At 49.1% G+C, this 21,622-nt stretch overlaps 1 long non-coding RNA gene across 1 annotated transcript in view; it reads right to left on the reverse strand.

Annotated features, from left to right (window-relative positions):
- Positions 1–21,622, reverse strand: part of LOC146857390 (uncharacterized) — a 46,126-nt gene that overhangs the window by 12,855 nt on the left and 11,649 nt on the right. Inside the window, exons 2-3 of the long non-coding RNA XR_014979901.1 lie at positions 11,919–12,046; positions 6,067–6,121 (exon numbers count right to left, since the gene is read on the reverse strand). This is a non-coding gene — a long non-coding RNA (uncharacterized LOC146857390). The remainder of the gene's footprint in view (positions 1–6,066; positions 6,122–11,918; positions 12,047–21,622) is intronic.

A 21,622-nucleotide genomic window follows, 5' to 3' on the forward strand; every position in this document is an offset into this window, starting at 1 on the left:
CAGCAGGCTGATCAGCTTTGTTGTGGTACCTGCAGATGCAGGGGAGTGACTCGTTCACTCCAAGGGAGATTACTGTGGGTGTTCTTGATGCCCACAGGTCTGTTGAAGATCTTGGAAGAAGCACAGACGACGAAGATGACTTGTAGAACAGCAAAACCAGGAGCAGTCTTCCTTGATGCAGTCTTGGTTCCAGGCGAAGTCCAGCAAAGTCCAAGTGTCCAGACGGTCGAAGAGTGATGTGGTTTCAGTCTTGAGTATTGTCCCATGACGAATCTGAGGACCCACAAACAGGTAAACCCTTTTATATCCTAAGAAAGGGGTTAGGATGACTCGGGGGTCTGTCCCAAAGGAGGGGTTGGACAGAGAGAGGATACTCCCATTTCCTTTGTCCAGTTTTACGCCAGAGTGTGAGCCTGGGGCTCCCTTAACTGCCTCAAACCGAAGCATGCAAAGAGGACATCAAATGTGCCCTTCAAAGCAGTGTGGTGGAGCTGGCAAGCACCCCCACCCCAGCCCAATACACTTTATCCTGGCTGGGAGGTGGCCACACCTCCCTGTGACAAGAAACCTATTGGTCTATCTTCCCCTTCTCAAGCTCATCTCAGCAGCAGGATGGCAGAATTGTGTCTGGTCGGCAGCACCGCTAGCAGACCCTAAAAGGCTGCTACCGGAAGTACTGGGGGCTTTCTGGAGGAGCCCTCCAGTGCATGGATCATATCTCCAACACCGGTAACTGTGTTGGGGTAGGATTCCAACATGTTTGATACCAAACGTCCCCAAGTTCGGCACAGCCACTATATAGTTACCCATCGCATAATGAGGCATGGCCACTATATGTTTTAAAATGGCAGACTGCACTTACAAAGCCATGTCATGAGTGATGTAATATGTGAGGTCATAAGCAGTGCATTGCGGGAGGCGCAAATTATAGTTTGCTCAGCTAACTAGAACTGCTAAATTTCTCTGGTTTTGTACAAGTGAAATGTCAGCCTAACTACAACGCCTCTGTAACTTTAGTTTTTTTCAGTGAATATTTGGCTTTGACTTAGTTGGGCGCCTGCTCGTCCGGTTGGGAAGTGGGGACTTTAAGTCTTAACCTCTGTTTCACTCCCGTGGAAAAGCCAGGTGACATTTCTGATGTCCACTCCCTCTGAACGTTTGCTCTGTGCTTGAGTTGGACTTAAAATTAGTGGTTGTCGTCACTACTTCATCACTGGCTTCTCTCACGTTTTTGGAAACCAGTGCAGTAGTCAGGCACACTTAACAGCAGTTTTCGTCACAAGCATAACTTGATAAGCTCCAAACAAGTTTTCCTGATGTGTTTCTTCTCCACAGCCCAGTATCCTGGACTAAGATCATGGAACTACTCTTATCTTGGAAGCAGGGTCACCAAGTCATCCTCAACGGCTCATCAAAAAAAAAAGGGAAAGAGCATTGGGCATTTTCAGAGAGGTAGATGTACTCACTTAGTCATCCTAGATTTCAGAGTGCTGTTAACCTGTTCCGCAATGCCAGAGGCATCTGGCCTATAACTCCAGTGAAATCTTTGATCAGTCTGTAGTGCTACACACAAAGTTTTATCACTCTATTCTTGAAGTGTGTGCCTCGATTTGACTCGAGAGAAACCAAAAGGCTGAACCAGGGAATCAATTCCCTCATTAATAATTTGGCCACCATAAGGCCATCATACCTCCTGGTTGGGTACACTTCAACCCAATGGGAAGAAAGAGACTGCCACTTGGATATAACTGAGTTCATAGCAGATGGGCATCACTACGTAATCCAACTACATGCGGTTAAAGGGAACAACGGGCCTCCCTTTGTGACTCATGATCACAACTATCCTTCTGCCTTCATTTAACTGCTGCAAGTAATGCACCTGTGGCACAAACTCTCAGCAATGACAGGGAAATGAGGATTGTACCAATACTTCTTCCTGGTGTGGATCATGGCGTCTCTTCCTACATGAGTAGAACTGTGGAACTGCCTGGCCATAGGTGGAAGCACAGCATCTGCTAAAACCGGTCTCCCATCCCTCAAAATCCAAATCTCATTCGGATTCTGTGCACATCCAGACGTCACCCACATTTCCTGCGCTGCGTCTGGAGCTTCATCCTATAGTTCTTATTGATCTTGCTAAGTGTTTATTGTATGAAATAACATGCTTGAAACGGCCCATTGCCAGAGTCACATGGTTCCTCTTGATTAAATGTACAGGACTCAAGAGCGCAATACCTTGTAATTTCATCCATTTCACAATACTTTGCCATTTAATCCACATTTGCAGCAACTGACGACATCCAGGCCATCCTGTACAAAGGGGAAACCACAGCTCTTATCAACCTCTCCGCAGCATTCGACACTGTCTCCCACATCTCCAAACGCACCCTCGTCTCAAGACTCCACAACTCCAGGTTACAAGAACCCACCCTGAGATGGCTTGCTTCCTTCCTTTCCGACAAGTTCGACTCACAACATACACTTTCGAACCCAAGAACCTCATCTGTGGAGTACCTCAAGGGTTATTGCTGAGCCCACACTCTTCAATGTCTACATGGCACAGCTCACCCTCGTCTTAAGATCCTGTGGAATCAACATGGTCTCCTATGCAGACAACACTCAGCTCATCCTCTCCCTCAACCACACCACCTGGACCAACTTCACAACCTGCATATTAAGCATGGCAAACCTGAGGGGGGCGTAGCCAGCTGGCCATGATGGACGACGCGTTTTAGGGAAGCTCTGCCCGTGATCTGCAGATCCATCATTTCTCCGGCACGCAGCAGCGCCATCGAGCTGGCAGCAGCACCCCACCTGCACAGTGGTGTTGATTGCGAGCTGTGTAGCGTGCTTGGAGCCCTCGGCTACTGTGTACGCCGCGCAATGGCCGCCTGAGTTGGAGTGGCGCTATTGCCCTGTGCCGAGGACTGAGCGGCGACAGAGGGAGCAGGTTCACAGTGACCGATCTGCAGGTCCGTGACGGTGATCCCCCAGGCACGAACTGAGGTGCGGGGTCCGGTCGTGCCCTCTGTGAGGGCCTGTGCTTATTGAGCCTGGCTGGGAACTGCCGCAAGGCCCCGGGGCACAGGGCGCAGCCCTTGATGATCGCGGAGGGCCAGATGCGGCCCCGTTGATTAAAGGCAGCTCCTGGAGGTACAGCAACCCCCCGGACACGGACTGAGATGTGGGGTCCGGCCGCAACCTCCGTGGAGGCAAGTAACTGCTGGATCTGGCTGGGAACTGCTGGAGACGGCCTCCGGGCATTGGCGACAGAGCGCACAAGTCTAGCTGGTACCTGGCCTGGAGGTGAGGAGAAAGGCGTGACTGCTGCCCACGAAGGTGGGCTGGGGACCAGTGAAGTGCCACCAACTGGATGTCGGTTGAGGGCCGCCCCTGGAGCAGCACTGCTAGCGCCTTCGGGCAGGGGAAGGTGAAGGACTCTGTGGCATGGCAGCCAAGGTAGCAGACTGGACCCTGCCTTCCTCTTGGGAGCAACAGCGTGGAAGGGGCAGAGGAGATTGGCACCAGTGCGCTAGATCCCAGCCACGCTGCACTCTTCACGTTGGTGGCCTATTGAACTATCGCACCTGGCCAGGTGGGTAGATGCTTGCCCTGGGACTGCTTTCTGACAAGACACACTGAGCGCACCCCTGCTACTCGGTGCACCGGCAGAGTGTGAGGCGGGGCACCACCGCGACGGAGTGGCGGTAGACAGCCTGAAGATCTGCTGCAAGTGGTATTAGCAGCTCACTTTTCCTGGGAGTGCGCTGAATTGCGAACTGAGACGGAGTCTGAAGGCCAAGGCCAGCTCCCCTGTACCAGACTAGCGGAGTGGGAGCGCGGGTCTTGTTGCATAGACTAGTGCATCAACGTAGGATACGTGCCTACCCGTCGTATTGTGCTGACGTACTCATTCTGCGATACGGTTGAGTGAAAGAGGCCACAGGGAAATTGGCTCATTCTCCGTATGAGGAGCGTTGCATCCTCAGTGAGCTGGGCAGCCAACGCACGGGCACGGTACCCGCGCGTTCTGCTTCGGCCCGGCACAGTCAGATCAGGAATCTGAAGCATCGGGGACCTCTAGAGTTACCAGCCTGGAATCAAAGATTGACTCTGTGCTGTATGCGGTGACGCAGATTGGAGAAGCGTTGACGCAAGCTCGTACATTCCTTGAAGGCCGCATTGACAAAGTAACATCGGACTTCACGCTCCTGCATGCGGACCAGAGGAAGCTGACTGGAAGGGTTCATGACTTGGAGAAGAAGGTGAGAGAGTTGGCCCCAGCGGTCACGGCAGCGGAAGTTCGAGCACTCATGACCTGGCTCCACTCACTGGAGCGCAGAATGGGTGATGCAGAAGACCATTCGCGATGGAACACTGAGTGTGGTGGGCATGCCAGAGGGCACTGAAGGCAAAGATGCAGTGGCGCATTTCGAGGTCTAGCTGAAATCCCCGATACCTGAGGGAATGCTCTCTCCTTCATGTTGGAAAGGGTGATTAAGGTGCCATCGGGCCGCCCTCGACCAGGAGCTGGGCCACGACCTTCTCTGATCCGCCTGATGAACCTCAAATACAGAGACAGTGCTTTGGGAAGCCAGAAAAAAGGACACTATCAAAGTGGGCAACTCGCAGGTCTTCTTTTTCCCGGACTACGCCCTTGGGGTGCAACGGCAGCGAAGTACATTTCTAACTGTCAAGAGACAGATGCGCGATCTACATTTGCAACACTCCCTCATATTCCCGGCTCGGCTGCGAGTGGTTGCGGATGGATCCAAGCACTTTTTTGATCAGGCTGAGGACGCCTGGGAATGGCTTGAATCTCAAGGGCACCACACTTTGCCAAGTCAAAGACAAGGCAACGCAACCTCGCGGATGGGTACTCAGAGAGGCCGAACTAGGCGTAGGTCACGTGCAGCGGAATCCCTGTCCTTCGGGAGAGGAGAAACGCACTGCAGGCGGTGGTAGACTGGCGAGATCCGCGGAGCAGCGGAGATGCAGATGCCTCTTCCAAACAATCGCTGAGTGAGGACAGCACACAGGCTAAGTGGCTGACTCCAGAGGACTCGCAGTTACCTCCGGATGTGACGTCCCAGACTGCTGATGATGTAATGTAGCAGCGTAGCGTAATTCATGGACACGGAAGTATTGTATTGCATGGTCGTATAGCTTTAGGCCACTTGCATTTTACACACTGCTCATGCCTGGGTTACCTTACTGCACTACACAGAGGGACACATTTAGATGGCTCGCACTGACTGGGTGAGCTCGGTCTGCAGACCACGTATACACGCTATGCAATGCTGGGCAGCGCACACACATTGTCAGAACCATCCTGAATCCTCACTTTCAAGGCCATTCCACCTGTCCAATTGTAGTTCTAGGGAAACTGAGTAGAGTACGTGGACAAAACCCATATGGTAGATTAAAGCAGAAGAAATCCAAGATGGTCACCGGAGGGTGTCCCGTTAGTCAGCGGTCTAGTGTGCCAGAGTACCAGGACAATCAGGGTTGTCCAGGTGAAGCGCCTGCAGAAGTCCGCACTTCACCAGCAGCCGTCGAGGAAGAAGGAGAGTCGGAATCTTGCGTCGCGAAAGTTAGTCAGGGACTTTCTGTTGGGTTCTTGTTCGACGAGTCTTTGTGTCATTGTGGCGCGGGAGGAGCACAAGTTAGTAAGAGTAGCTGGTGGATAAGGAGAGCCATATTTCAGGAAATTTCAGGCGCAGTTAGCGCAACATTACTAAATGCTTCAGTGTATTTTGTGTTTATCTGTGCAGAAAATAAGACAAGCGATATTTAGTTGCAAGTGCTTTTGGTTTCAAGTTTTGGAGAGATACATTGTCTTTTCGCAGACTAGTGTGAAAGAAACATTGTAGCAGAGTGTCCACACAGGTGGCTCGGAATAACAGTTGAGGCAAGACAGAGCAGAGTGCAGAATATACTTTCATTGTACAGATATTTAGCAGCAGAGAACTCTAGTTGCTAACAGTTCAGTTCTAGTTAAGGAGATTATTTATAAGCAATATCTACACCGACTAAGTACTTATTTAATTTGGAGTTTATACTTACCTTTAAGAATAGCGAACACTTTTAGAAGCCATCTGTAAAAATCCTAGGTAAGGTCCTGGGAGAGAGAGTTAAATTAGTAGCGATAGAGGCAACACAATAATAATCTTACTTCTATCAATAGTTACAGACCAGGCTTATATTTCACAACCACGAAGAAAGAGAGGCGAAGGTCACCAAAGATTTGGGTAGGTGCAAGAGAAAAATGTGTAAGCGATAAAAAGAAATAAAGGTGTAAAAAGGCAGTAAGGTTTTTTTATACTAACAAGGTTTATTTCAGTTCTTAAAAAAAAAAAAAGACTTGACCTAACAAGAACCAGAAGAAAGCGAATGAAGTGAAGACTAGAAGAAGAACTGAATTCAAAGTGTGGCAGTCTCTTCTCTGTCCCCATCCCCTTTCCCCCCTGTGGGTTCCTTAACAAGTTACGAGCTAGTGAGTGTGCTGCTGTGAAGCTTTAGTGGGGGCATTGGGAACTTGCGTCATTCTGCTCCTGTGCAACTGAGTTTAAGACTGCCCTGACACACATACACGTATAAGAAGGATCCAATATCACACATTCCATTCCTTGCCAGATTAGCCCACCCCTCCTCCTAATAGGATTATAGCGGCGCTTATTGCAGTGTTTTGCCTCTGAGCATTTTTGTCAGTTTGGATGGACACATGTTGTTATTCTGCCCTACCCCAGTTAACCCGGTTACGGGTTCCCCCGCATTCCCTGTTCGAGTTACTACACTCCTCCCCGCCTGGCCACGGTGACTATTCTTTGTAAACACTAGCAAACCTTGTCCCACAGCTCTGTCCTTGGCACAGGCGGCAGCCTGCGACACGTACTACTCGTTCAACATGTCCTATGCCTCCCACAAACCTAATCATGTGGAATGTTAGGGGGCTCCTTACACCAGCATGGAGCATACGCGTATCTTAAGCGGCATTCCGCACATGTGGCGCTCCTGCACGAAACGCACATTTCCCAACCGTAAGTCAGTAGATTGCAACAGAGGTGGAGGGGTCAAATATTAGCCACAGGTTACTCTGCTTACGCCAGAGGAGCTCTGATTTCGGTGAGGCCTGGTACCCAGTTTGAGTCAGAGGAGGTTGGTATAGATCTCTATGGCAGATACGTGCTGGCCAAAGGCCGTTTAAATGGGATACATTTGGTGTTAGGGTCTATAAACGCTCCGAACACGGATCAGGGGGCTTTTTGGCAGATGTTGACGGATCTCCTCTCGCGCTGGTGTCACGTTCCCTGGTTACTGGGCGGAGACTTTAACACGGCCTTAGACATGACGCTGGACAGGTCATTCCCACCCTTGCCACAGACGGCCGCATCAACCAATGCTAGGAATCTAGGGGAGTGGCTCCACAGGTGGGATCTATTAGATGGATGGAGGGCTATTCACCCGCAGGCACGGAGGTATTCGCACTACTCACACTCACACAGACTACATGTACGTATAGATCATTTTGTTGCAAGTGCACCGTTAATAGCGAGATGTCTCTCTGCAGATTACCATGGCAATACACATTCCAACCATAGCCTACATGCGATGATGGGGACCAACCGCTCATCTATGGAGGCTCCAGCCTCTGGCACTAGAAGATCCACCATTTAGAGCAGCAGCACATACAGCAATAGATGCCTACTTTGACCACAATGCGGGGTCAGTCACAGATGTGAGCATTCTGTGGGATGCATGTAAGGCGGTTGTCAGGGGGTGTTGTATGGGGCTGAGCTGGAGCATTAGGAAGCAGCTGGACGCAGAGGTGAAGCGAATTGAAGACTCACTGACTCAGCGTGAGGCTGACTTAGCGCTGGGCGCTGATTTCCAGCTCGACCTTGATGCACAGAGGGCTCAACATGCCGAGGTGATGGAATGTCTACCCTGTCTAAATTATGCGTCACACGCTGCACGCACTCATGCGGCAGCTGACAAGAGCGGGCAGACAATTAGCGCGTATGATCCGGCAGGCACATTCACAGTCACCTATATTATGGCTACGCTCAGCGACGGGTGCACTACTCACCGCACAGCATGAAATACATGGCGAGTTCACTGCGCATTATACCAGGGTGTATCGAACAGTGAGCTGCGCTACGCTGGCGGACATAGACACTTTTCTTGCCCCTTTACCCCTGCATCAGATCACAGCAGATCAAAAAGAACTGAGCAAACCACTCATATTGCTTGAGGTTCACACTGCCATCATCTCCCTAGCTACGGGTAAAGGATAGGGCCCAGACGGATATCCGGCGGAATACTACAAGGCTTACCGGCAACTCCAGGCACGGCGCCTTCTCACAATCTATAATAACGTACAGGAAAACGTCGTGCTCCCGGGCACGCTTCGTGAGTCCCTACGGGTGTCCTTGCCCAAGCCGCACAGGGATGCGGAACTGATTGTATCTTATGGCCCTTTGGCGCTCCTTAACAAAGACTATAAGGTGTTGGCCAAAATACTAGCGAACAGATTGGCCCCCTTGGTGCTGAAGCTGGTGCACGTGGACAAGAACGGCTTTGTGCCTGCTTGCCGCACATCGTTAAACTTGCAACGCTTCTTCTGGGTGGCGACATACACTGGGGATATTTGGGCGTGTGCCGGTTGCCTCGTGCTTGACTTAGAGAAGGCGTTTGATACCTCAGAGTGGGAGTTCCTGTTTGCTGCTCTGCACTGGTATGGACTGGGGGAGGTCTTGCTGGGCCTCGTTAAACTGCTTTACACGCAGCCCACGGCCAGAGTAAAGACAGGCCCCTACATATCAGCGCCGGTCCCCATAGAGCGTGGTACAAGGCAGGGCTGTCCGCTCTCCCCACTAGTATGTGCGCTCGCTATTGAACCCCTAGCTGAGGCGCTTCGTGTCACACAAGATGACTGGGGAATCCCATTGGGGGACAGCATACATGCGGTCTCCCTATATACGGATGACCTATGGGACGGGTTCCCCCGCAGCTGCTGGTCAAGGTGGCGTATCACTGTTAACGACGTAGCCTGCACATTACGCACCATGTGGTGCCATACGCGCAGTCACTCCCTATCATAGGTACGCCCAGGAAGCTTAGGGCTGTAGCGAGTGCAGAGCTGGTGCATTGGGCGGAGGCAGGTATACTAATGTTAGGTGATCTATATGCTGATGGTCAGCTCCTCCCATTCGCAGGTCTGGCTGCGAGCTCGGACTTACCGCAGGTTCAGTTTCTGTTGCAGTGATGCATGCGCTTAGCTTGCTATGGGGTGATGTGATGCACGAGCGCCCCACCCACCTAACCATTCAATACCTGCATGAGCTGGGCATCGGATGTCACTTGACAAAGTGGTTTACGGAATCCCTTAGGCTCCACACATCACCGCGCCGGCTATCCCTTCGAGCCCATTGGGATGCAGACCTTGGGCGACCCGTCACGGACAGGGAGTATGGAAGGATACTTGAGACCCACATGAATCCCACGGAATGTCAGATTTCGCCTTATCCAATATTACATTGTCCATAGAGCCTACCCGACGCCAGACTTATAAATAGGTATTTTGGTCGAGCCGATATTGCGTGTGCACGATGTGGGGAGTCTAGCGCGACTTTGTTGCACATGCTCTTGTCATGCCCTACTGTTCAGACGTATTGGGGACCGTCACCAGCAGTATAACCCAGTGCACGGAACGCACCCTGGACTGGTCGTGAGAGGTGTGTATTCTGGGGCTATTCCCAAGGTCCAAAGGGCATAAAGTGACCTCTAGGTTTATAGATTTGGGCCTCATAGTAGCCAAATGTCTACTTACGCGTCGTTGGGAGTCTCCTGACCCCCAGTGGCAGTAGCTTGGTACCACATCTTGCTCTGTTGGGCGCAAGCAGAGTGTGTAGCGCTTCGTCGTGAAGATGCCACAGGGTTGCGCAAACAGCCAATAGCAGAGCCGTGGGATGCAATATTGGCTGACTTCTGCGTGCACTGGCGTGATCATTTGGAGATGCAGGTGGATGGGCCTGCGGCGGACACCGCTTGAGCAGTGGCTACTAGCATCTTACATGTAGATAGATGGGAGGTGCGCGGCTGCTTATTATGAGTGTCAGCACATGAATGTCGGTCATGCCGTTTCCCCCCCGCCCCTCTACCCCACCTTCTTCCTGACAATCTGCTCGCTCTCCTTACAGAGACATATATCCAGCCCCTGAGCATCAACACACACCATCTGAGTGATGGTCATTGCATACTGGATGGTACAGGACGCCAGGATATGCATTAAGAACAGTAGACATAGGGCGGGCTGCTCTGGCGGTAAACAGATGAGTCACAGCTACAGGACATGAGGTGGCACATGGTTTTCATGTAAAAGATTCAAGCGGTAGGGTTCACTGTTTAGAGTTATATATATATATATATATATATATATGTTTTTATTTAATTGCTCATGGTTTAGCTCTGTATGCAACGATGGCATGTCATGGACTCGCAGCTAGTGTCTGTAAAAACTGATGAGGACGGAAATAAGCATTGCCACAAAAGTATTGATTGTTTACGCAACACTTTAATTTGTATGATGACACAAATACATATAACTGTCCTGTATACAAGGATTATAACAACAATAATAATAAAAACAAAGTTAAACAACAAAAAATTAAGCGTGGCAAACTGGATGAAACAGAACTGCATAATACTCAACACAGACAAAACAGAAGTACTGATTTTAGGAAACAAGATCTCTCCTAGAGACTCTTGTTGGTGGCCCACCAAACTGGGACCTATGCCCACCCCTACAGACCACGCCAGAAACCTTGAAATCTTTGTGGATGATGAACTTATGATGACCAAACAGGTGAACGCTGTAACCTCTTCCTGCTTCCTCATCCTGCCTATGCTCTGCAAGATATTCAGATGGCACACCACAGACACCAGATTCACAGTCACCCAGGCCCTCATTACCAGCAGACTGGACTATGGCCTCACACTATGCTGGTATCCCGAACCAACTCATAGAAAGACTTCAGACTACCCAGAACGCTGCAGCCAGACTCTTCCTCGGCATTCCCCGCAGCACACACACCATGCCCCACCTCAGAGAGCTACACTGGCTACCCATTCAGAAATGCTGCCAATTCAAATGGCTCATCGATGACTACAAAGCCCTCCACAACACAGGACTTGCCTACCTCAACCACCGCCTGAATTTGCACCGTCCAACTAGGCAAATGCACTTAGCCACACTCTGCCTCGCACATATACCACGCATCCGCAGGAGCAAAACAGAAGGCCACTCTTTTTCCTACAGCACAGCCAAAACTTGGAAGAACCTTCCCTGTCACATTGGAACCTCCCCATCTCTACTCGACTTTCGCAAGAAACTGAAGACATGGCTGTTCAACTCGGAGCGCCAATCGGCCAACACATCTGTTCTAGCACCTGTATATCCCTCGGGTATGTATGTATGTATGCCCTATACCAATCTTCATAACATAACCGTAACCAAATCTTAGCCGCTTCTGTGTGCTGCACATTTTACAACTTGTCATGACCATGATCTTCTTGGGTTCTCACGCCTCCTGTACCTTGTGTGTGGGGGGCATGCGGGATTGAGCACTGACTGTTCATGGGGCTCATTGCCCGAAGGCTTGACCCCGTTCTTGGCATGGTAAGCGGGCCCTTGAGCCCTAGGCCACCTAGTCATGAAACACCAAAGCACAAACATTAACATCTCCCAGGGCCTTCGGGCTGAATCCTCATGACTATGGTGATATTTGGGCCGACTCGTAGGCACATGACTATGGAGATATTTGTGAACAGTATTTATACCGCACCCAAACCACAAGGCAGTGCTTGGTTTAGCCACTGGATGAAGAGGATGGACCCTCTTCAGCTATCCCGCTCACCGGAACGTCTCCATGACCTGGCCAAACTTCTTTTGCATTGCGGCTCTCCTGTGAATTTCCAATGCTGCAGACATCTTCTCCCCTTCAGATCCAGCGATGCAGCAAACACCATCCTCGCAACACCACACCTACAAAATAAAGAAAGAAAACATTGTCTTGGTATTATCGCCCAGTGACAGTCTTATGTGCCATCTTTTATTGTGCTGTAGTCTGAATCTAAAAGCACACTCCTGCACACCTTGTGCCTAGTGTTGAACAAACAAGGTGTACCTTAGTGTGTGGTTGAAAACACAATATAGCTTTTGCCGGGAGTACCGCAACTCCAAGGGTAACAGGTGATTATTGGAAGTCTCAGCAGCAATAGATTTGTTATCGTATAACTGACTCTCAGTATACATGTCAAAGGCGGGAGGGAATATTTAACGACTAATCATTTGTTGAATAATCTCTCTACTTGTATTTGCAGTACAGCTCATCATGCACTACATTACGCATGTATCACAACGACACTCTCCTGTACTGATAAATGACATGCGTACGACTCCAAAAAGACGGTGGCTGATCTTGAAGGCACGCAAGCCTCTCTGTCTGTTATTTTGTCTCAACCGCCCTTTCCTTCTGGGGCGGAAGTTGTTTCACAGTTACAATTCCCTGATCAGACACCACCCTAGGAGACATAGGAGGTCCAGCATAGTCTCTGCTGACAACAGCCAGGTGAGTGGCATGACACAACTGATACCTTCTAGTTTTATGCAAGGTGTTTGTTTGTTTTGCCTTACTGCATACGTTCAAACAGGATGAAATAAACTGCACTGAACGAATACTTCTTGAGGCATCTGAAACCCTTTGTGTAAATCCATAGCATAGCTTCTATTACTTATTGGGGAACCAGAGAAAGAAACCCCCCTATGACCACAGCTGTCCAAAATCGTGGGCAAAGCCATGTTGACTCAATTTAAACGGTGACACTCAAACTGTTGTATGATAGGATTCTTCCACAACACCCATCTATGGTGCACACACCATATGCTGCTCTCAGAATTCTTTGTCCATCCCTCACACAAGAGACATCAACAAACAATATAAAATCAGGCTCTTCCATGACAGAGTAGTACACCACTTCCCAGGAACATCCTAACTTCTCTCTGTGCCAGGGGGAAAGTGGATCGTTCTCAGAATTCTACAGATATGTTCTTGTAACACTTTCCTTGCTCCTTTCTCAATGTGGTGTCCCAAATAGAGAACCTCCCTCTGACAGTACCTCAATTTTGTAGGGGACATCTTGTGTTTGTTCTCTGCCAAGTAATTCAGCAATGCAACTGTTTCTTGCTTGCAAATTTCTTGTGTTATTAACAAAACCAGTAGGCAGTGCCACTGGAATTATGCGATTGTGCGGCCACAGCGTTTGTTTTGCATGGTTTTAGATTTCCCACCTAATCCATCATCTACTGCGTAATTTGCAGATTTTAACAAAAACAATTCTAGCTCAAATGGTTCAAAGGTTACAAAAAAAGCATCAACATGTGTTGCAGTGCAGTGGAAGGCCCTTTGCAAAGCTTCACTGGTCACCTTTCTGTTGCTTATTGCTATATTTGGGTATTAAACTTATACTAATGAGGTGCAACCAATGCCCAGACAGTGTTAAGAACTTTAAAAATGACAAAATAATGAAGTAATATTATCACAAAATGTGTCGTATTAGATCGCATAATTTGCCTTTTCTTGCTGCATAATTTGGTCCTCCCCTGCCGCATAATTGCAGTGGCTCTGCCAGTAGGTCATCAATTTACTAAACCAAAAATTAATTACAAGGCAACTGTAGGATCTTCAGATTTTCCTTAAGTATCTGATTAAAGATCGAGGGACTCTACTATACGATTGTGGGACTTGGCACCACCGTAGGGTTTTCCTTACAAATTGGAATGAGAAAAGAAACTAACTACCCTAATGCAAGGGAATGGATAAGAATACTTGACATAAATCAATGACCATGAACCACTCTGCATCAGATGGAATCTGAAAAAGTATCACAACAGGATTTGGTACCATGGGAATACAATTTGATTCATCTTTTTCAGGTCTTTAACCATCTTCCCTCTCTTGTTGGTTTCTGCAAAGTCTTCACTAGTGAGTTGCAGGGACTTCCTAGCACTTCCTTCAAGATGCCCTGCTCTAACATGGCTTCAATGACAGATGTAATTACTTCCACTGCTTCATCCGTGGTTATATTGGGGCATTTTGGGGATATTCTGCATTAGGTTTCACTGTGATTCTCAATGGTTCAACATTCTTAATCAGTGGAAGGTCTTTGCCTGTATAGCCCCAGACTTCCTCTTTCACTGTACATCTTAAGTCGGGAGGTCATTCTTCTTTTGTTAGAACGAGAAACAGCCCAACTGCTGCTCTCACGGTTTTAATTTAAAGTCTACATCGTCATTGTGTGTCTGTAGTAACATACCATCTGATGTGCAACAGGTCACAATGTTTAATTTGTAGAGTAAATCCCTGCCCAACAGATTGATGGGACTAGAGGCATATATTACAAATTGGTGGTCCTCTTCGAGGGGCCTTAATTTTTACAAGATCGTTAGCTGAGACTGGATCTGACTTTTTATCCATTAGAGATGCCTACAACTTGGTCTTCTCTTCATTAGAGGGATGGGTTTGGAATCGCCACTGTTCTCGCAATGGAGCGAGTAGCTCCAGTATTGATCAAAAATTATACAAAGGAGGCATTTAACTCTCCATCTACATGTGGCTCACTCTGGTCTACCTCTAGGACGGCGTCAAGTACTCAATCCTCTTCCTCTCTCAGACTCAGTCATTGCAATTGCTCAGGGTTCAGTCCAATGGGAACTGTTGGAAATTCAGTAATTATGAAAGGGTTCTGCTGAACCTTTGGGCTGGGATTCAAGTTGCATCTGTGGTTATCCATGTTTTGTTACATCAATTAGGCATCGTTGCATTATAGGCCCTCTGGACTTGCATATTCTGCCTGCATTGGCATTAGATTCATACTTGGCATATGAAGATAATTTTGGATTCGATTTCGATTCAACATACATTAGCGTTTCCAGTGGCCCACCATGTTACAAAACTAATAAGCAGTAGTTTTCTTCAGCTTATTTATGTCCATACCTGCACTCAAATGAGCAGCCATCCCTCTGCCTAAGTCTGACTACAACCATGGAAACCAACTCCTTGAATTCCTGTATTGACACCAGGAACAGAATTTTATCCTGAATCTTTAGGATAAGGGCCATTCTGACATCTTTTCTGCACCAACTTGGTCTGTGCCAACATATATTTCTCCTTAATCTTTCTCTACTTTATCTCTAAATTGTCACTGCATTCTGTGCGTATCAGTGAATCTCATCCAGGGACTGCGACTGCCAACAAATCACATTCTGCTGTACATGTCAATTTCTGGACGCAAACCAAGACCAAACCCACTTTACCTCTCATTATCAGCATGAGGAGACTCTTTAAACTCTTGGGTAGCTCTGGTTATTTTGAGCCAATCAACTTCTATCTGCAGGACGTTCATTTTCAACTGAGCAATCTCCTAGTTATATTTGTTCATGACAGTAGTGGATCAGCATTTAGCCAAAGTACAACCACCTTACATTTTGCCCTCAAATCCTTGGGAACCACAATATTAGGGAAAGTATTCAAGCCTTCCCAAGGCACTTTTGAAATCTTCACAATCCTGCCCGTCTCAGTGTACCATTTATCAGGATTCTTCCGGCAACTTTGGAAATTGATTTGTGAATGAAAAAATATCACCACAACTCGGGGCACAGGAACATACTCGCCTCCATGCACCTCCTTCAACGGAAATTGCAGCACAACACCACTTAACTTACCAATTGCAGTGCAACAGTGAAATTAAGTAACGACCGGTACCATAACGGCACCCAAGCCAACCAATCTTGGCGCAATACCGAATGACATAACTCTCTGTACCACACAGCAACTCTCACTTCACTCCAATCAACTTCGCAAAATCAAAATAGCACAATATAACAATTCTTGTCTGTTTACCTAAAGAAAAATGAATCCGCAATCGCCCAAGAGGAATTAGGGAATAGTAAACTCCTGGCACTACCAAACACATACAGCGAGTTCTCAACCGGTGAGAACTCACTCAGACTAGTGCGGTCTACTCCTACAAGCGAAAGATCAGCCAACCACCAATCTCATAATAAGAGTTTAATATGTCCCTATCTCGGTGCTGCCTTGGCATCTCACATTCCAACGCCTCAACTTTAACAGACAAGTGAGATACCACTTACATATATTTCTATCCCGTGATCTTGGATTACAACTAATCCGATTACCAAACTTCAACTCTTAGCAATAAGTGTGTTATTCACAAGCGAGATGCATGAAAGGCACTTCAATTTTTAAGTTTTGCACGAAAGTCCTCTTGGACCGGATTTGACATTACAACTCAAAGCATGACAAATCATCAGAAACCGCACACACCGACTCAAAAACTAAATTAAAACCACATAACCCTAACCGTACTCCTAGGATACTGCATCTACTTTCAGAAACGCCATCAATAATCCAAATGGAGGGGCATGGCTTGGCCGAGGATGATGGCGGATGTGTGAGTAGAGAGCTCCGCATCAGCCTCCCAGTTATCCTGCATAAACGAATGACCGGGGTTGCCTAGCATGCAATCGGCACCTGCTACGGTGTCGTGATAGTGAGGAGCGGACCAGGTGCAACTCTGCCAGCCGCCAGCGCCATGTATTAAAGACGGAAGCTGGTATCGAACCTGGGAGGTCGGGACAGCACAAAATGGTGGCAAGTGCGGCTGCCGGGAACATAGATTACTGAGATTTGCCCCGATCACGGAGTTCAGCCCACGGCACCCGCCCAGAGCTGCTCCAGCCTAATTAATACTTCCCAACTCAGATTCCAGGAGTGGGACGAGGTGAATGCCAGTTCGACGGACGACAGCGACCCTGCAGGGACGCTTAGCACGCGCCCTGAAACTCTGAGGTAGCTGTTGGGCGGACCCATACTCCGAGGGACGGCACAAGTATACCGGAGCATGCACCGGCACCGCCGAGGAGTATTGGGCTAAGCGGGGGAGCGGGAAGACTCGACGCAGCCGGGAGGCCCCCTGGGGGTCCAGAAGTAACATTGCGGTCAGTTTCTGCCACACGAGGCGTTTTACCGGGGCGGCGGGAGAGAATGTGTGGGCGGGCCCCGTGAGGCTCGCTGTGCTGCTGGAGTGCACCTGAGTGCCTGGGAGATCCCGCTGAAACCTCTGATGCCAGTGGAGCCCAGGGCTGCTTTGGGAGAGGCCAGCAGCGGGAGTCATGCTATGGGCAACCGAGATGAGACGACAAAATCAATGGGGTAAACACTGAAGCGCACTGCATCGGAACAGGACCCGCTACTAGTGGAGGTGCACACTGCTGATTAGTGCGGACAGAGCGAGAGGAAGCATATCGACGAGGCGATTACTCAATCTGAACTGATATGCTGGGCCGGCTGTATATGTACTGGGATTGGCACTTTGAGGATGAGGCATGGCAGTAAACCACCAACAGAACTGAATTGAGTCAGTGCATTGCGGGGTTTGCAGGTACGATAGCGAAAGGACCAGCTGCTGCAAAAGAGACTGTGTAGATAACGTAGTCATCGGCCAGTGGGAACAGGGCGTCTGTGCGCTCCAGGTGCACCCCTTGAGGGCACTCTGCTAAGATTCGTAGGCAGTACAGTGGTAGTAAGGTTGTAGCCACTGAGCGGGACTGCATCGACATGGGCAATCTCAGAGGACGCCAGCCTGGGGCCACACAGGATCCTGAAGATAGTGATCCAGAACAGCCGCAGGCTACTAAGGGAGATCCTGTATAATAACAGCTTAACAAAATACTTGAGGCCATAGCGGATACGAAAGCTACCCTCCATCAGGACATCAGCGCGGTGGCAGTTGGTCTTGGCCTCTTAAGAGAAGAACATAAAAAAATCTCGGAGAGGGTTAAGGAGGCCGAGTCAAGTATTGCGGAACTGACCCCGGCGCATAAAGCTATGGAGCAGCAACTGGGGTTTGCCGGAAGGGAGAAGATATAGTGTCCTTCCTGGAGACTTGGTTCAAAAGTGTAGTGGCCCCGGAAAGCCTATGAACTTTCTACGGTCACTCTATTCCCGAATTACACACTGGGGGTGCAGAAGAAGCGGGCATCCTATGTGGAGGTCAAAAGAGCGCTCAGAAATGAGGGCCTTCAGTATTCTTTGATGTTCCCGGCCCGCTTGCCTATTATACTGGAAGGAAAAACACACTACTTTGACTCTCAAGGAGATGCCTGGGATTGGCTAGAGATTTATAATGGTGACATGCTGCGGGGTGAGAACTCTGGAGCCACTGGACGGAACCATGCGGTTCTGGAAGGCGACTGAACCGACTGCCCCGCAGGAGGACCCCAAAAAAGCCATCACTGTCACAAACTGGAAAAAAAGGGCTGAAGCGCTACAAGCGGTGGTGGCTCTTGTGCAAGATAGTCTGTCAAGGAAGCTGGCACCCTTTCTCATGGGCACTGGACTACTTGGGGGGGATTTTAATTGGGTCACTGATGTTGTCCTGGATCGATCGAACCCTCCGCTTCCTAGTGCCCCATCCATAAAATAGCACAGTCGCGGCGAAATTGGCAGGGGCGCTGGGGGCTGGTAGAGACTTGGAGGGCCCAGCACCCAGGGGACCGAGACTATTCCTATTTCTCTGCCTTACATGATCTCCATGTACGGCTAGATGCATTTCCAAGTTCCTCGGACGTGCATGCCGGAGTACAGAGTAGTGAGTATCTCGCTAGGACATAATCAGATCATAATCCCATTTTGCTTCGCATGCAATGGTATCGTTCGAGGGCTGCAATACCTATGTGGCGCCTGCGCCAGTAGGCCTTGGAGGACCAGGTCTTTCGCGACACAGTGGGTACCACCATTACTCAGTATTTCCGGGACAATACTGGTACAGCAACATAGTCATTAGTGGAGTGGGACGCATTTAAGACAGTCGTCTGGGGTTGCTGTATCTCAGAGGTGGTGGGGGTAGTAAAGTGCTTCTGAGGGAGGTACAAGACGCAGACCAGCGTCTCCGGGAAATAGAGTGGGATTGCCCTGAAAAACACGAAGAGCTCATGGAGGCAAAGGAGGCAATAGCAACGCAGGTAGAGCACTTGCGTTGCTTTAACTATAAAGCATATAACAAGCGTGTCCATGCAGAGCGGGCCAAATCTGGGGCTTTCCTGGCATGGCTAGCCAATCCAACGCAAAGGGGCACCACGATCCTGGAGCTCCGAGACCACCATGGAGCGACTTGTTGCACCCAGCAGGGCATCAATGAACTGTTTCTAAAGTGTTATGCTAACCTATATGCAAGTAGGTCCACTTTGTCGGAGCCAGAACTGGATGGGTTCACACAAGAAGTCAGACTGCCGCATTTAGAGGAGGAGCAAGCGGATCTCTTGGGGAGAGATATTGAGATTGGAGAAGTAAGAGGGGCAATTAAACATATGGCGCGGAACAAGACTCCGGGGACAGACTGGCTCCTTATAGAGTTCTAGCTTACTTATACTGAGCAACTGGCACCTAGGTTAATGACGCTCTACAATGATGCGAAGCGACTAGGCCAACTCCCCGCATCTACGCGGGAGGCTGTCATTATCCCGCTCCTTAAACCCGGGAGACCATCCTGGGACAAATCTGCGTATCGCCCACTATCCATGCTTAACACGGATTATAATATTTTAAGCTGTATATTGCCCACCCGACTCCTTCCCTATATGTCGACCTTAGTGCATAAGGACCAGGCTGGGTTCATCCAGAATAGGAACACTGCTCTTAATATTCGGCGATTGCTGGAAATTTTAGAGGCTGACTCCTACCTGAAGGATAAGGCTACGATTTTAGAAGTTGATATCGAAAAAAGCGTTTGATAGCCTTGAATGGCAGATGATTGGCTAATGTTTCTGGCAGACTCGGATGACGCCCTGCGCGGGGCGAAGGACCTACTTCACGGTGCAATATCGGGACTTCGAGTGAACTGGGCGAAGTCCTGCTTGTTCCCGACCATTGGGAACATGAACGCACCACACGTTACGGCCGGGGTGACATGGGCGTACAGATGCCGGACATATTTGGGAGTAAGAATTTATCACACCCAGGAAGATCTGTTCGAGGGCAATATTGGCAGAACCATTAGGGGTCTGAAGAGTTGTTTTGATTTTTGGGGAGCTCTCCCACTGTCTAGCTGGACGAGTGGCTTTGCTCAAGATGGTGGCCCTCCAGAGGCTGTTGTACTATTTTGGGACACTGCCAACATGGATCCCGGTACGCTATTTTCAGCAACTCAAGTCCATGGTAACGGGATTCCTGTGGGGTGTTGGTAGGCGACGGGTGGCATTGACTGTTTTGATGCACCCACGCTCAAAGGGTGGGTTGGCAGTACCGGACTTCGAGACTTATTACTTGGTAGCCCAACTGCAATGGTTAACACAAGGCATAGCAGCTACATTGCGCGGAACAGGAGGGGTGAATGACAGAGACTGAAAGTGCTCTCCCAAATTGTGCTGAATCTTCCCACCCGTGCTGGCGCTCTCCCGGGCGACCTTAAAACAGCACAGCAGTGTTGGAAACGGAGCTTGAAAAGGTCAGGAATTGCGGTTACCTATGCGCCTGACATCCCACTATCTATGTGTGAGGCATTGCCACACGGTGGCACCTGGAGGAGCTTAGCGGGCTGGAAAGAAAAAGGGCTGTCTATTGTAGGAGATTTATATGAGGAGGGTGCAATGCTTCCCTTTCAGGAACGCTTTGACTTATTGGGAGGAGTCTTTTCCTTACATGCTGCACTTACGGCTTGGTAGAGCCAAAAACATCGCTGGGATGTCAATATCTAGTGACAGCAGCGGGTACCTTCAAGGCGGTCACGTGTCTGCATAGATGAATGACACAGGAGAGCCTTTTACCCCTGGACAAATTGCGAAATAAGTGGGAGGAAGATGTGCGTGCAGAGATTCTGGAAAGCGCGTGGGCTGAAATTGTAGAAAGGGCATGGAAGAGCACCAGAAACACCTGTTTTCAACTATTGCACTTTTACATATTGCATAGAGTTTACCTCACCCCGGCAAAGATCAAAAAATACTTTGACACTAGCTCAGATGCCAGCCCACGTTGTCGGGGGGAGGGAGCAGACTTCTGCCATAGGTTATGAGGGTGCCCGCAGTTGGATACTTATTGGACCGAGGTGGTAACTTTCCTAAATAACATCACAGATCACTATTAAATTCCAAGATATGGGTCTCTTCTTGGCTAAACGGGAAATCACCATGCATTGGAAAATGCAGAGCGGTCCCAACAACAGATGGAAAAAGGAATTCATTAGTTGGGCGGAGTTGTGCGGATGCAGTTGTCAAAAAGGGCGGGCAGTAAAAAGGCACTAGAGGCCGCGCAGGCATGGGAAACGCTGGTGGAGCTCCTAAAGATTCCAGACGGTGATACTGAAGAGGATTCCGTGAATACTGTCCCTGCTCTAAAAGAGGTGGACCGGGACGATCACCTTTGAGAGTGGCCTGATCAGTTATCTCTAGTCACGGCATTCAACGGGACCAGGCAATGGCCAGTACAATACAATCCATAATCTATTATCGAAATCCAGAAGCAATGGACTTCTTCCGTAATGTGTA

The sequence above is a fragment of the Triturus cristatus genome, chromosome 3_2 (assembly GCF_964204655.1).
Source record: "Triturus cristatus chromosome 3_2, aTriCri1.1, whole genome shotgun sequence".
NCBI classification, from domain to species: Eukaryota; Metazoa; Chordata; class Amphibia; order Caudata; family Salamandridae; genus Triturus; species Triturus cristatus.